Raw genomic sequence first — 13,936 nt, forward strand, 5'->3', positions numbered from 1 at the left:
ATATTACATCAGCCATTATCAAAAAGTGTTCATTGAGAGGGGACATTGAACAATAAAATTATTGAATTATTAATGGAATGATTTGCCATTTGCTGATACATGTACAATTTGGATAACAACATACGAAAGTCTCTCAGTATTAAATTCCATACACTGGAAATAATATTGTTAGGCAACAAGTACAATTAAAGGGAAATATCTGTTGAAATGTCATTACAAATATATGAGAAAGCATCTCTTATAAATGTAAATGTAATTCATTCTTTAATAAATGACATTTTTTATGCAGAATTTATCTCAGAACCATTATGACATCCATGTTCCTTAGACTGTACATGAGAGGATTAAGCAGGGGAGCCACAATAATATAGAAAAGAGAAAGCATTTTGTCATTTCCTGATGAGTTTCTGATCTTGGATCATTTCTGATCCACAGAATAACACGACAATCATAAGATGATTTGAGCAGGTGGAGAAGGCTTTGGCCCAATTTGTGGCTGAAGGTAATTTAAGAATTGTGCATATGATTTTGGTGTAAGAGAAAAGTATTAATAGAATTGGAACTGTGACAAACAACCCAGCAACTATGTAGACCAACATTTCATTCTCAAAGATTCACAGGCCATCTTGAGTATTAGGGGGATGTCACAGAAGAAGTTATTGATAAGGTTAGACCCACAAAAGAATGGAGAGAATATCTGTCATGTGTGCCCTGTCTGGACTGAAATTCCGGTGATCCAAGAGCCAGCCACAAGTTGGATACACATCTTTTGGCTCATGACTGGAGACTAGTGCAGTGGGTTACAAATGAGCACGTAGTGGTCATAGGCCATCACTGCCAGGAGGAAGCACTCTGTGGCCCCCAACATAAGGATGAAGCACATTTGTGTAGAAATAGGCAATTAAAGAAATTCTTCTTCTCTGTGTCCCAAGAGTGATGAGCAGTCTAGGAAGAATGACAGACACATAACAGTTTTCTAGGAAGCAAAAAATACATTGGGATCTGAAGTGTGGGATCTATTCTTGTTGTTAGAATTGTGATACTATTGTCCATCAGGATAAATATATAGATGACCAAGAAAACTCCAAAAAGAAACCAGTTGAATTTAAGTATGTCAGAAAAAAAAAAATCCATCATTGTAGTGAGATTCGCTTCTGTAATTTTCAATTTGTTTTCTATCTATGCATTTACACTTTTTGGCTGCGTTTTCTTCCTCTTTTGTAATTCTATTGGGACATTAGTACTGAACTTACGATTTCTCTCTGACACATGGTTTCATTGATTCTGGGAGATTTGATGTGAAACCAGGAGCAGTGAACTCATCTGTAGATAAAATCAATTCAATCAATTAAATGTACATATAGTTTGTTTATAATAGTAGATTTGCATTCTTATCATACCAACCATCATGTATTTTAATTCAATTTACAGTGTGACACACGGCATGCAATTGAGCTCTTTTTCCAGTCAAATATGGAATCATGATCCGAAATGCATCCTTGAAACTTTTGTTAAATTTTTGCTCTTCATTTATACAGACTTGTAATGCTTCTCACCATATATTCAATTAGAACTCTGTTTTTCCTTTCATTTGTCACAAGGGAATAAAGGTTCTGCATTTTTGTTTTCTTTTTATGTGCCTGTCTCATCTCCTTAACTGAATGCATAAGCCACTGAAGCTGGACATTCTTTTTCAAAGTTTCCCCATTACCATCCACAGTTTGGTAATTATTATATTTAATACTCACTAATCTACAACATCAAGATGTTAGCCAACAAATTTTTATTTTCTGTTACAAAATTTTATTCACATTACTCCCCTTAATAGGGTTAGAATCCAAGCTTCATCATTAAAATAATTCTCTCCAACTACTTCTGACACTCTTTTCCTACATTCTCTCCATTATAAGAGTAGAGTCTTAGTTAATGGCAACTATTCTTTTTCTGACCATGCACTAGAGTATCTGAGTAATGCTCAAGAAAAACACACATTTCTTTTGTATCACTTTAAATTAATAACTACAAAGAACAAACAAGTAATTCTGTGCAAAGATCCTATCAAATTCCCTTAGTATATTTGCTCTAACAATTATGTTAAGTAGCTTCTACTCTCCTCAAAGATGTCCCCTCACCCATACCACCTATACCATACCAACTGCTATCCCTATTAACTGATAACCCTATTTTATAGTTTAATTGAGAAATGAGAAACAGCCAACATATTTCAATGTATTCTCATTAACTAATTTCTCATGTATATTTACCATAATAAACTTTATTTTGTTTGTCTTCTTGTGACATTTGAATAAATTTTCCCATGAAGATTTCTCTAAAAGGGTCTCACCTAGTCATATTTCTATAATACATACATGCAAACAATACATCCCTTGCTCAAGGTAAGCATTCAGGGTTATTTAACCTTCTTCTCATCCAAGATCATTCCATCAATTTTTTCTGATTTCTTGTATATCATATTCCTGTCATTGGGGTGTAGTAGGTTGGGAGGATTGATTTGTAGGGTTTGCCAATTTCTGGTACCAAATTTTAAGCTCTTGGGAATTGATATAAGTCCAAACTGGCCATGGCACATCACTCACTGCTCCTGAAACTTCAGAATAGGCTGCATCTTCTCATCTTCCATGCTACTAAATCTATCTTCTCATTTCTAGAATTACTGTAATAGCCTCATCACACCATAGTTGATTTTGCTCAGTAAATACAGTGTGAGCACTTAAAAGATAAAAATCCTATCACTTTACTGCCCTGTTGAAAACACTTCCATCAATTCCTACTGCATTGAAATGAAGTTCAAATTCCTTCTCATAGATTACAAACTGCTACTTAATTTGGCTTCTGCCTGTCTTTTTAACCTCAGCTGCTAACAGTCTCCTCATTTTTCCCCCATACCTTCAGTTCTTCTTTAAGCTTCTAAGAAAGCACAATTTAAAGACACTCTTTCTCTTCTGTCTAGAATGTTCTTCATGTGACTATTTCTATTTAGGATTTAGATCAGATGTCACTTTTTCAGAGTGGCCTTCCCAGTTTTATGGTACAGATTATATTAGTACCATTGAATTATATTAATGCCAGTGTTTGAGTTGTTCCTTCATCATATTCTTATTTTTTTTGTTTTGAAAGAGTGTTTATATCCCTATTTTTTTTTCATTACAAGTAAGGAAATTTAGACTCAGAACATTGATATAATTTTCCCTAGTTTTCAAAGATTCTAAGCTTCACCTCTATGCCATTACTTCCAAATTCCTGGGTTTGATATTGGAAAAATAATTAAATTTTCTGAAACTTTTTTTTGTTTTAAGGTAAGAGATCTTAGATATGACAATACTAGGAGATCTCAACTACCATCTGTTAATTACATGCCATGCACAACATTCTTGTATTTTGAACTAAGTTTTTTATTTTAAAACCATGAAAATACACATTCTCTAATGTCATAGGTGGTTTAATATTAATTGATGCATTAGTTTTTGAACATCTTCTTTTTGATTTTTCAAGCCTGCAATATTTTCTTCTCCCTAGTTTGTCTTCCTGTTATCTCCTAAAAAGCACTACTGAATTATTTTTTCTGTATGTATTTTGGTATATGTATTTTCTGTACATTCTGTAAATTTTATCAAGGAGTTTTGTTTCTACTTAGTAAGAAAACAGATGAAACAGAGCTAGGATATGAAATAAATACTGGGCTGGGAAATAGATTCATCAGGTAAAGCTGCTATATGCAGTTTTACACACCTAAGATAATCCACTTTACCTACATGTATCCTATCTTAACTCCCTTGTCTTTATTTTATGCAGAAAAAGTACCAAGGCACATAAGAATGTGAGTGAAGTATATAGTACTTCACAGAGTGTTGTGAAGAGAAAATATATCAGTAGTTGATACATCAAACAGAAAATCCAAACTCAATTAATAATCAATTTGATCACCATCTATGAATCTCCTTCCAGCCTATCTAAGCAGTAATATAATCTCTGGCCTATAAAATCTAACATTATTTTCCACTGATCAGTCCTTGGACCTTCTATTTGACTAGTCACATCCTTTACATCTTTGAAATTATATCTCATGATTTGTTCTATAAAGAATATAGCCCATAATTATACCCATAATATGATACTCCACACATGGTTATGAATTAAAAGTAGAAATTACTATTACAATTGGTTATTTACCAGGAAGAGGGACTGGGTAAGTAAAAGCACAAAGTGAATGTAATACAAGTCAAATCTTTGATTTTCCATGTTAATTAGTATTAACAATGGCATAAGATTCCAGTAATTCTCATTATTTGTTGAATTAAAATGGATATTATTGCTTCAAATACTACTTTTGGCATTTAAATCTTCTAATCAGAATAATATTTAGCACATTGCTCTATTATAAGCCAAAATTGAGTCTTCCTAGGGAAAATCAAAACAATGTATGAAAGGGTTACCAAATATAGTCACTTATATTCAAGACTCACCATGTTTATAGACTAACTTTATTGAGGTAAAATAAATGATAATAGGTGATATGAACCAAAAATTGGCTAAGTATTCTTTTCCAGGAATTTATAATTTGGAAGAAATAAATGCTGTGTATTTTACCTAATAGAAGGAGATTCATTCTTAGAAAAATATTTTTATGAATGATGATAACATTTCCTTTATTATCAATATGAAAAATTATATCAAATTCATCATTATATGTCATTCTTTGCTTCCAGTCTTCTTGAGATTATTTCTTAAAATAAATATTTTATTATTAATGATTATAGTTGCTGACAATATACAAATTAGGTAGGATTTTATATATTTCAAATGTTTGACGCTTATTTAACTTTTTGTTTAGAAAGTAAAAAATCTACAGGTAATTTATTAGATATGAATGCATTCTCAAATAAAAATATACTCGATTTCATGTATTGAACTTTTTTTTGAATCTTGATCCTCAAATTAGAAAAAAAAAAGGTCTGAATTGAAATAAAATATCAACATATTAATAGTATATATATTTACCTTGTTCAGTTCTGTTGAAGTTGCTCCTTTCTCTCTGATGAAGGTTTATATATATATATATATATATTTTTTTTTTTAATTTAAATTGTTTAAGATCTATACCAACTTGCTTTTGAACAGCAAGTGCTCTTTATAGAAGATATAATCACTTCTTTCCTGAGGGTATATCTTCTCCCTCTTCATATCAAAATTTTTGGCTAAATGTTCCTGCCTACAATTAATTTGTTGTTTTTCCAAGTAACTCTTTCATGATTTACAAGGCTTTCTCTGCAGTCTCTCTGTGGAATATAAATTTATGTACCTTCTATTTCCCAAACACAGTGAGAGTACATGTCCTGGAAGAAGTCAAACTCAGCTGATGATATTACCTGCAGGAAACAATTGAATCTACTGTCTCCTTACCTTTCATACTTTATCTCCTCTGAATAGACATTTTAGCAAATCCTGCCTCTTTTTAGCACCATCTGAATATGCTCTGTGTTATTTGCTCATCATTATGATGTACTAGTTTGCTTTTTAGGGATAGACATTTATGGTCCTGGGGTAATGTTGTGAAGACAAAGGCAATTCTGGCTTTTGAGAAACTAAGATTATTTTATTCATATTGTGATGTCCTGTCAGACAACATGGGAGCCTCTGAATAGACAAACCTAGCTCATTAATGAATACTATAGACAAGCACTAAGAAAAAAATCATATAAAAATTAAAAAAAAATTTTCTCTCTCACATTGCCACATTAAATAATTTAACATTTCCTGATTTTGGCTCCCATTCATGAACTTTTGGAGGACATAGCCAGAGGGAAAGTAAATCATAAGATCTGGGAAATAATATAAGAAATATTCATTCTTTCTGAAGTTCTTTCTCATGGTCTGTGCACAAAGATCCTCAATATTCACAAAAGTGAGTTTTGACCAGCACTATCAATCTTGAGTACTGGTCACACATTATGTCTCAAATGCTCCCTTTTCCAAGAATATTGCTGATGGGGTGGATGTTCCCTCATTCCCATGAAAATGGAGGAGAAACAAGTAAAAAGCAGGGGGAACAAGGTATTCACCAGAAAAAATTATTTACCTTACAAAGGATAACCAAAAAAGAATAACGAAATACACATTCTTTTGATTTAATCAAGGAGAAAAAAAGCAGGAAATAGAAATATAGTAATTTTTCCTTCTCTAGTCAAGACAGTCATATAACTTGAATATTTTAGAACCCAAGTTCAAATTAGTGGGCTGGTATTTATCAGGCTGTTCTATACTGCTGATGCCTAATTAAGCCAAATATGGTTAGATGATATTTAAAGTACAGTTTGTTTTAAAATATGCCATGAATTACAGTTCTCAAAATAAGTAGCAAGATGCAAATAAATTATTACTACCATTGTCATTTTATTTCTTATTCTATTTCTAAACCTGAGGATGCAAATCCAGAAATAAATTTGAATCATGACAAGGAATTAACTCTGTCATGCTACAGAGATGAAGTGCTTGAACAATGTTGGCAGTCCCACTGAGAATAGATTCATAGACTGCATCTTGGAAAGGAGAAACTGAAAACTGGGGAAGATATGGATCATAGGCATTTGTGAAATATGTATCAAAAATAACCTTTTGGACAGTCTGCCTTCAGTAACTCAGATTTGGCATCAAAGCTCCCAGTAGCCTATCAGCATTTAAAAATTCCATGTGTTTTTCCATATCAGATATATTATTCTGGTCTGAGCTGATCATTATTAAATATCTAATTCTTATGAGTCTCATATGAAGGAATCAGTCTTATCATCTGGAGAAAATGTGATATGTGTGAACTTTTAAAGGAAAAAATAATAAAAATTATGAAAGAGGTAAATTGTATTTTGCAGTTTTGTTTACAGTTTGGGAAAAAAATCACTGGCAATAGCACACTTAAAAATAAGATTTCTTGCATGTTGCTCTGCATCTGATTTCTATTTTTACTGTTTTTTGAGTTCATGTTAGTTGACTCTATTGGCCACCACTATTGGGGGATGAAGCTATGTCCTTACCATCATATCAGTGTGTCTTTATTGTTTGCCCTTTAAAAGCATTGTTTGCCTTTCTGACTAATGCTTACCAAATATAGCATTTAGGATGATTCTAACACACAGTCTTCTTCTGTAATGCACAATTTGAGCACGATGACATTCATTACTGAAATAATGCTTCAATCTGTTTTTTATATTTTTTTATGCTTCCTATGTAAGCATTCTGTTTCCCAGCTAAATAAACCTATGCCATGCTCTTTCTGAAACAGGACTTTTTTTTTTTTACTTTGTTTCTTCTGTCTCTTACTAGTGTATTATAAATTTTGACACATCTTCAGCACAAACTAATTAATTTTATTTATTTTCTTTTTATGTTCTTTTTTTAACATCACACACACACATCATTTCACAAGACTAAGGGTTTGCATGGATCCCAATTCTGAAACACAGATGAGTTTGGTTGACAGCTGTTTTCAAACTTCAAAATTCCATGGTCCATATTCATCATCTTATACTTTAGAAAAAAGCTGAACAATAGCTTTTATTAAGTGGCTGAAGTAGCCCAAGAACTCTACTGATGAACAGGCTCAGGGATGGTGCACGGATATTCACAACAGCATTAAAATCACAAAATTTAAGGAGAATCTTAAACATAGTACATATCAACTTTCAGGCAAAGCGAGTAATTGTACCAAAGTCAGCAACAATTGACTGTATTTCTGCTTTCTGATGCCACACATTCCATTTAGCATCCATTCTATGTTTTCAATACAGCTATGAAATCCTTCATGTATCCTATTCTGCAGATTAAATATTCTCACATCAATTCAAGTACTTTGCATTTGATATCTTTTTCAGATACCCAGCCATTTTTGGTACTATCTTTTTGACATTACGTTGTTTGCCTTTGTTCTCCAAAACAGGTTGACTCTAAAAACATACTATCTTTTACTTTATTTGATCAGTATGAAATTAGTGGAAATATTACTTCAGTTTTCATGAGCACTAGCCTTATCTTATTTCTGTTTACAGAATGCATGACTTATCATATTATGATAAATATTTAGTGCATGTCAGCTGACGTTTAATAAAATATATCCAAAATTATTTTGCATATTTATATTGAAACTTTTTTTTATTTTTATTTTCAGCCTAAACACAGCACTTCATCTCTAAATAGTATCATCCTACTATTTTTAGTTTATTATTTGGATCCATGTAATTCTTCAGTCTTGATTGCTTCATTATTTCCAAATTGTTTGCTTTCTTTTCCAATTTTGTTACATTCACAGGTTTTGTAAACAAGTCTCTATGTAACTTTACCCAAATGCTGATAAAGATTCCATTAAAATACAAAACATAAGTGAACCTTATAGACGTACCTCCATTTTAATAATGTTTTGATATAATATTGAGATTGATTGCAATTGTTCTTTATTGACAATTGACAGAAGATTTTTTTGAGGAAGGAAACCATGAGTCTAAAAATTACTGGTCAGATTCATCCATTGAACATTGATCTAGCTCCTTTGGAACAAAGCATCATTTGAATTTCTTGCAGCAGCTGAATGTATGTTTGAGTGGCTCTCTGTGTGGGGGCAAGTGGCTCTGTATGTCTGTGTGTGTGAGAGAGACTGACAGAGAGAAAGGGAGATAGAAATTGGAAAGTTTTGAGGAGAAAAGAAGAGAATAGAGTTTTAAGTGGCTCATTCCAACGAATCAACACTTTTCCTGGTGGCACATTTTTGTGCAAACACAAATTTATTCTTTAATGTTTGTATGTGTGCATGGCTGGAGAAAAGGAAATAAAAGGTGAAGAGTTGAGGTGTAATAAAACTACAGTATTGAAACTTTATTTAAGCCTCTTCCTCCAGAAGATGCTTTATTTAAGCATCTTCCTTCCATCTTTCTGGAGGAAGATGCTTAAATAAATTGAAATTAAAAATTAAATTAAAAAGGAAAATTACATATTTATATAAAGCATTTCTAATATATGTAACATATAACAACATCTTACAAATCATACAAAAGATGGAAAGGAATACAAAAGGAATAAAAGAGTGTCTATTTGATTAATTCCATGTAACATTGCAAATTTTTCCCATAAACATTTAATTCTCTTATTTCTACTGCTAATATTTTTTTTTTACAAATAAGCCCTAGTTTTTGAAGGCACAGGCAAGTTATACAATAATTGTAAGATAAAGATGCCATGCTCCTGTATCAGTATGGTAATCTACCTTACCAGTACTTGGATGCAGATACTCGAATATTAACAGCATGTGTTTACTTTGAAATAGTGTGATTAAAACCCAAATGGTTAAACTAGGTTTGAAAGTTAATTAAAAGATCCTATTTAGTTCAGAAAATTAACCAAACTTTCACAGAAATGAAGGAGTTTTTTTCCTGGTAATTATATTCCATAAATCTTTCTTTACTTCCTTATTCCTGAGGCTATAGATCAGGGGATTCAACATGGGAATTACCACTGTGTAGAACACAGAAGCCACTTTGTCCTGACTCAGGAAATAGCTGGAACTAGGTCTCAGATATGTATAAATGGAGGTGACAAAGAACAGAATTATAGCTGTCAGGTGAAAGGCACAAGTTGACAATGCTTTTTGCCTCCCCTCCCGTGAATGCATACGAAAGATGGAGATGAGAATATAAGAGTAGGAGGTGAGAATGATCAGCAAAGCCCCAACCATATTCACACTGGCAAAAGTGGAAACAATGCTTTCATTCACGCTGGTGTCAGAACAAGAGAGCTTAAAAATTGGGGGGCTGTCACAGAAGAAGTGATGGATAACATTGGAACCGCAGAATGGCAAACTACTTACATAACTGGTGTTAACCATGGAGTTCAACAATCCTTCTGCCAAGGCCCCGGCCGCCATGTTCACGCATAATGTCCTGGACATGACTAAGGGATAACGCAGTGGGTTGCATATGGTCACATAACGGTCATAGGCCATTAACCCAAAGAGGATACATTCAGTTGTTCCCAAGGCAATAAAGAAGTACATCTGCAGGAAGCAGCCTGCAAAGGAGATAGTTTTCTTCTCAGACAATAAATCACCAGCATCTTTGGGGTGATACTGGATGAATAACAAAAGTCCACAAAGGACAAGTTAGCCAGGAAGAAATACATGGGTATGTGAAATCTAGAATCAATTCTAATTAGGAGAATCATCCCAATGTTACCCACAACTGTAAGTGTGTAAATCAGAAAAAATAGCAAAAAGAGGATAATCTGTTCCTCCATGGATTTGGCCAGTCCCACCAGGATGAACTCATTCAGTGCTGTGTAATTTTTTCTGGCCTATATTACAAATAGGTTTTGTTAAAAGGTATGAAATCCAAATACTTTTCCTTCTTCAAATACTTAGAGGCAAAAGTAAAATTGCTAATAAAGATATATGCACATTAACATTGCATAGTAAATTGAGTGACAGAAGTAAGATAAAATTAAGAGGATGAATGGATAATGCATTTGATTTAACAACAATGTCTATATTGAATCTGGATTACGGGCCTCTTAAATCACTGATACCAGTCTAAAGACTCTACTTCAGTTTCTGCAAACATAGCATACATATTTTTCTTCTTTCTATAGAAGCCCACATCCAAAATGCAAAGGATAGAAATATTCTTGCTGAACCTTTCCCATTGTCTGAAAAAATATATGAATTTAACTCTAGGATATTAGTTTTCCTTTCTGTGAAAATCACTCCATATAATCTTCACCTACAAAATTTATAAATAGTCCCTGGAAATGTCTCATGCAAAAACCAAGGAGCAAAGTTAATGAAATTTCTAGTTAAGTAATATTTTGATGTCTATTTTTAAGGACTATTTTAATAATTCATTTACAGAGAATCAAATGGTTGTTTCAGTTTTGAGGCTGGTACACTTACAAATAATGCCATGTAATAGCTGACTTGGTGTCTGTCCAACCCAGTAGAGCTCCACATCTTTCTTTTCAGATAGTATATTCCCTCTGTAGTCTATTTTATCTTTTATGAAAAGTTTAGAGACTAAAAATTAAAAAGAAGTAAACACCATCTTTACAATGCACTCACTGTAAAGTTGAATTACCTATTTGTAAAATATTGAGAGACTCTGAGTAAATACATGTTGCAGCAATTTGTTCTGTTGTCCTTCAAGAGGATTGGGAATTAGATAATTGTAGAGTCAATTCTCTAAAGGCAAGAGCTCCAGTCTCAAAGGGAAAAGTCTGACACTGAGCATATGCAAATATATTTTAAAGCTGAAACAATCAGACATTATGTGGAACTTGAATAATAAAATGTTTTCTGTTTGCTAGGTTATTTTAAAGTCTTTCAATAAAACTAGAATAAATAATTTTAATTGGCTATCTACATTGTATCTACTAGTAATTTAAACTTATTCCAAGAGACTGCATAGTCCAAAACCAAATTTTTATTCCTCTCCTTAGCCAGTGTGTGTGTGTGTGTGTGTGCGCGTGTGTGTGTGTGTGTGTGTGTTTTCCTCCCTTTGTCTAGAAGTAAAACAAGGTGAAATAAAATACATCGGATATTCATCTGCAAGGAGAATATTTTCATAGAGAACTCACAATGCATCAGATATCAGAGTAAACTTTTTCCATTTAAATTCTCAATTAATCCTCTACACTACTCTTTGAGGTTGGCGTTATTATTATTTTCATTACGCAGATAAAGTAATCAAGGCATTATAGTGTTAAATGACTTTCCAGTAGACACACTGCTAAGAAATTGAAGAATCACCTCAAAAACAATTTTCAACATAGAGAATTAATATTTTGCTACCTACTAATTCTTGCTGAGTTCCATCTTAATATAATGAAGTATTTAAATCAAGATAAATACTATGTTTTTATATATACATATATATACATACACACATATATTTACATATACACATCTCTCTTCTCAAACAGGTAGAGTTTAAATATCTACATATAAAGGAAAATCTGTAACATCATCCAAGATACTGATTAAAAACTTGACCCAAAAAGATTCTATGATCATGATAGTAAGAATTGTTCCCAGACTCACATCTATCAATCACACAATAAATATTTCCTTATATATGAAACTCTGTTAGTCAACTTAAGAGATGAAGGTAGTTCAAAAAATAGAAATGAAGCAGCATAAAGTGTGAATTCAGAGACAGGAGAATATAGAGGCAAGAAGAAGAGTGTCTTGAAATGCTCTTTATTCAAGGAAGAAGCAGAAATAAAAATAATAAAAATATTTCAAATGTGTTAAAGAATGATAAAATTTAAAAAGATAGAGATAAGTTTAGTCGCTTTCCTTGTAGTATAACTTTCCTACAGCAAAGCTGAGCTTTTTTAGGTCTGTAGTTTAATGAGTTTTGCAAATATATACAGCCATGCCACTACAACCAAAATCAAGGCATATAATATTTCCTTCAGTCCAGCAAATGCCATTGTGCCCCTTTATAGACTAAGCCCTCCTCCAACTCCTTGGCACTCACTGATGTGATCATTTATGCTGAAACTTTGCCTTTTCTGGAATGACATGTAAATTGAATGTAACTTTTGGATCTGGCTTCTTTCACCCACCACGATGTTTTGAAATTCTACCTTTGTGTTATTTTTATCAGTAATTCATGTCTTTTTATTGCTAAATTGCAGTATATTGTATAAATATATCACCAGTTTAGGGACATCGAGTTTGTTTCCAATGTAGAGCTAAATTATGCATTCACATGCATAATTCACATGCAACTATAGACATTCACAAGTAGCTTTTTGTATGGCCTTACATTTTCCTTTCTTTTTGGTAAATACCTAGGAGTAGAACTGCTGAATCATATACTAGTTATAAACTTTTTCAGAAACTGCCAAACATGAACAAAATTACTGTACAATTTTGTACTGCCACCAGCAACGTATGAGGGTTACAGTTACCTCAAATCATCAGCAGCACTTGGCATTTTTGTTTTCTATTTTTTTTTTATTTCAACCATTCTAATAGATATGTAGTTGTTTCTTACTGTGGTTTTAACTTAATTTCCCTAATGACTAATAATTTTGATCATCCTTCCAGGTGCTTAGTTGATATCTGGATTTTGTATGTGTGTTTGAATGTGTGTGGACAAACCCTATTTGTTCATGATGTAGTATCATTTTATATATTGCCAAATTTGTTTTGCTAACAATTGATGAAGGACTTTTGTTTCTTTGTCCATGAGGGATTGGTCTACGGTTTTCTTTTATTATGCTAAATTCTGTACTTTAACATCAGGGTAATTTTGGTCTTACAAAATGGTAGCATTTGATTAGCATTAGTACTATGCTCTCCTTAAATAATTTGCAGAATTTACCAGAGAAGGCATGCTTGTATGCAGTGATCTTTGTGGAAATTTAATTAATTATGAATTATGTAATGTTATACAGATTATTTCTTGAGTGAGGTTTAGTAGTTGGTGTCTTTCAAGTAATTTATATATTTCATGTAAGTTATCAAATTTATTGGCATGTAGTTGTTGGTAATTTTCCATTATTATCTTTTTAATTTCTGAAGGGTGTATGATGATGTCCTGTCTTTCAATTCCAAGAATCTGTGACCCCTCTCTTTTATTTCATTACTGATTTGCCTAGTGGTTTAAAAACTGTATTTATCTTGTCAAAGAACCTGGTTCTGGTTTGTTTTTCTATTATTTCCTTTTTTTAATTTCTCATGTTTTCAACAAACACTTGGAGGATACTTTGCATAATGATTAGCCCCATTTGCAAAATTAGTTAATTAAAAATCTTCAAATATTTTAAATGGCAGCCCTAGAATATGCATTTTTTGTTTTATATTGTCAATTTTTCAATTTAACCAAAAATAAAGAGTAAATAATTTATAAAAGATAATTTTAAAAATATAAAGAGTTGA

The 13,936-nt window shown here is 32.3% G+C and overlaps 2 pseudogenes; both read right to left on the bottom strand.

The window, feature by feature from the left end:
• Nucleotides 1-292: 292 nt before the first annotated feature.
• Nucleotides 293-1,137, bottom strand: LOC119518071 (annotated as a pseudogene).
• An 8,269-nt stretch (nt 1,138-9,406) lies between these two features.
• LOC119518072 lies at nt 9,407-13,391 on the bottom strand (annotated as a pseudogene).
• Nucleotides 13,392-13,936: the final 545 nt, after the last annotated feature.

The sequence above is a fragment of the Choloepus didactylus genome, chromosome 21 (assembly GCF_015220235.1).
Source record: "Choloepus didactylus isolate mChoDid1 chromosome 21, mChoDid1.pri, whole genome shotgun sequence".
NCBI classification, from domain to species: Eukaryota; Metazoa; Chordata; class Mammalia; order Pilosa; family Megalonychidae; genus Choloepus; species Choloepus didactylus.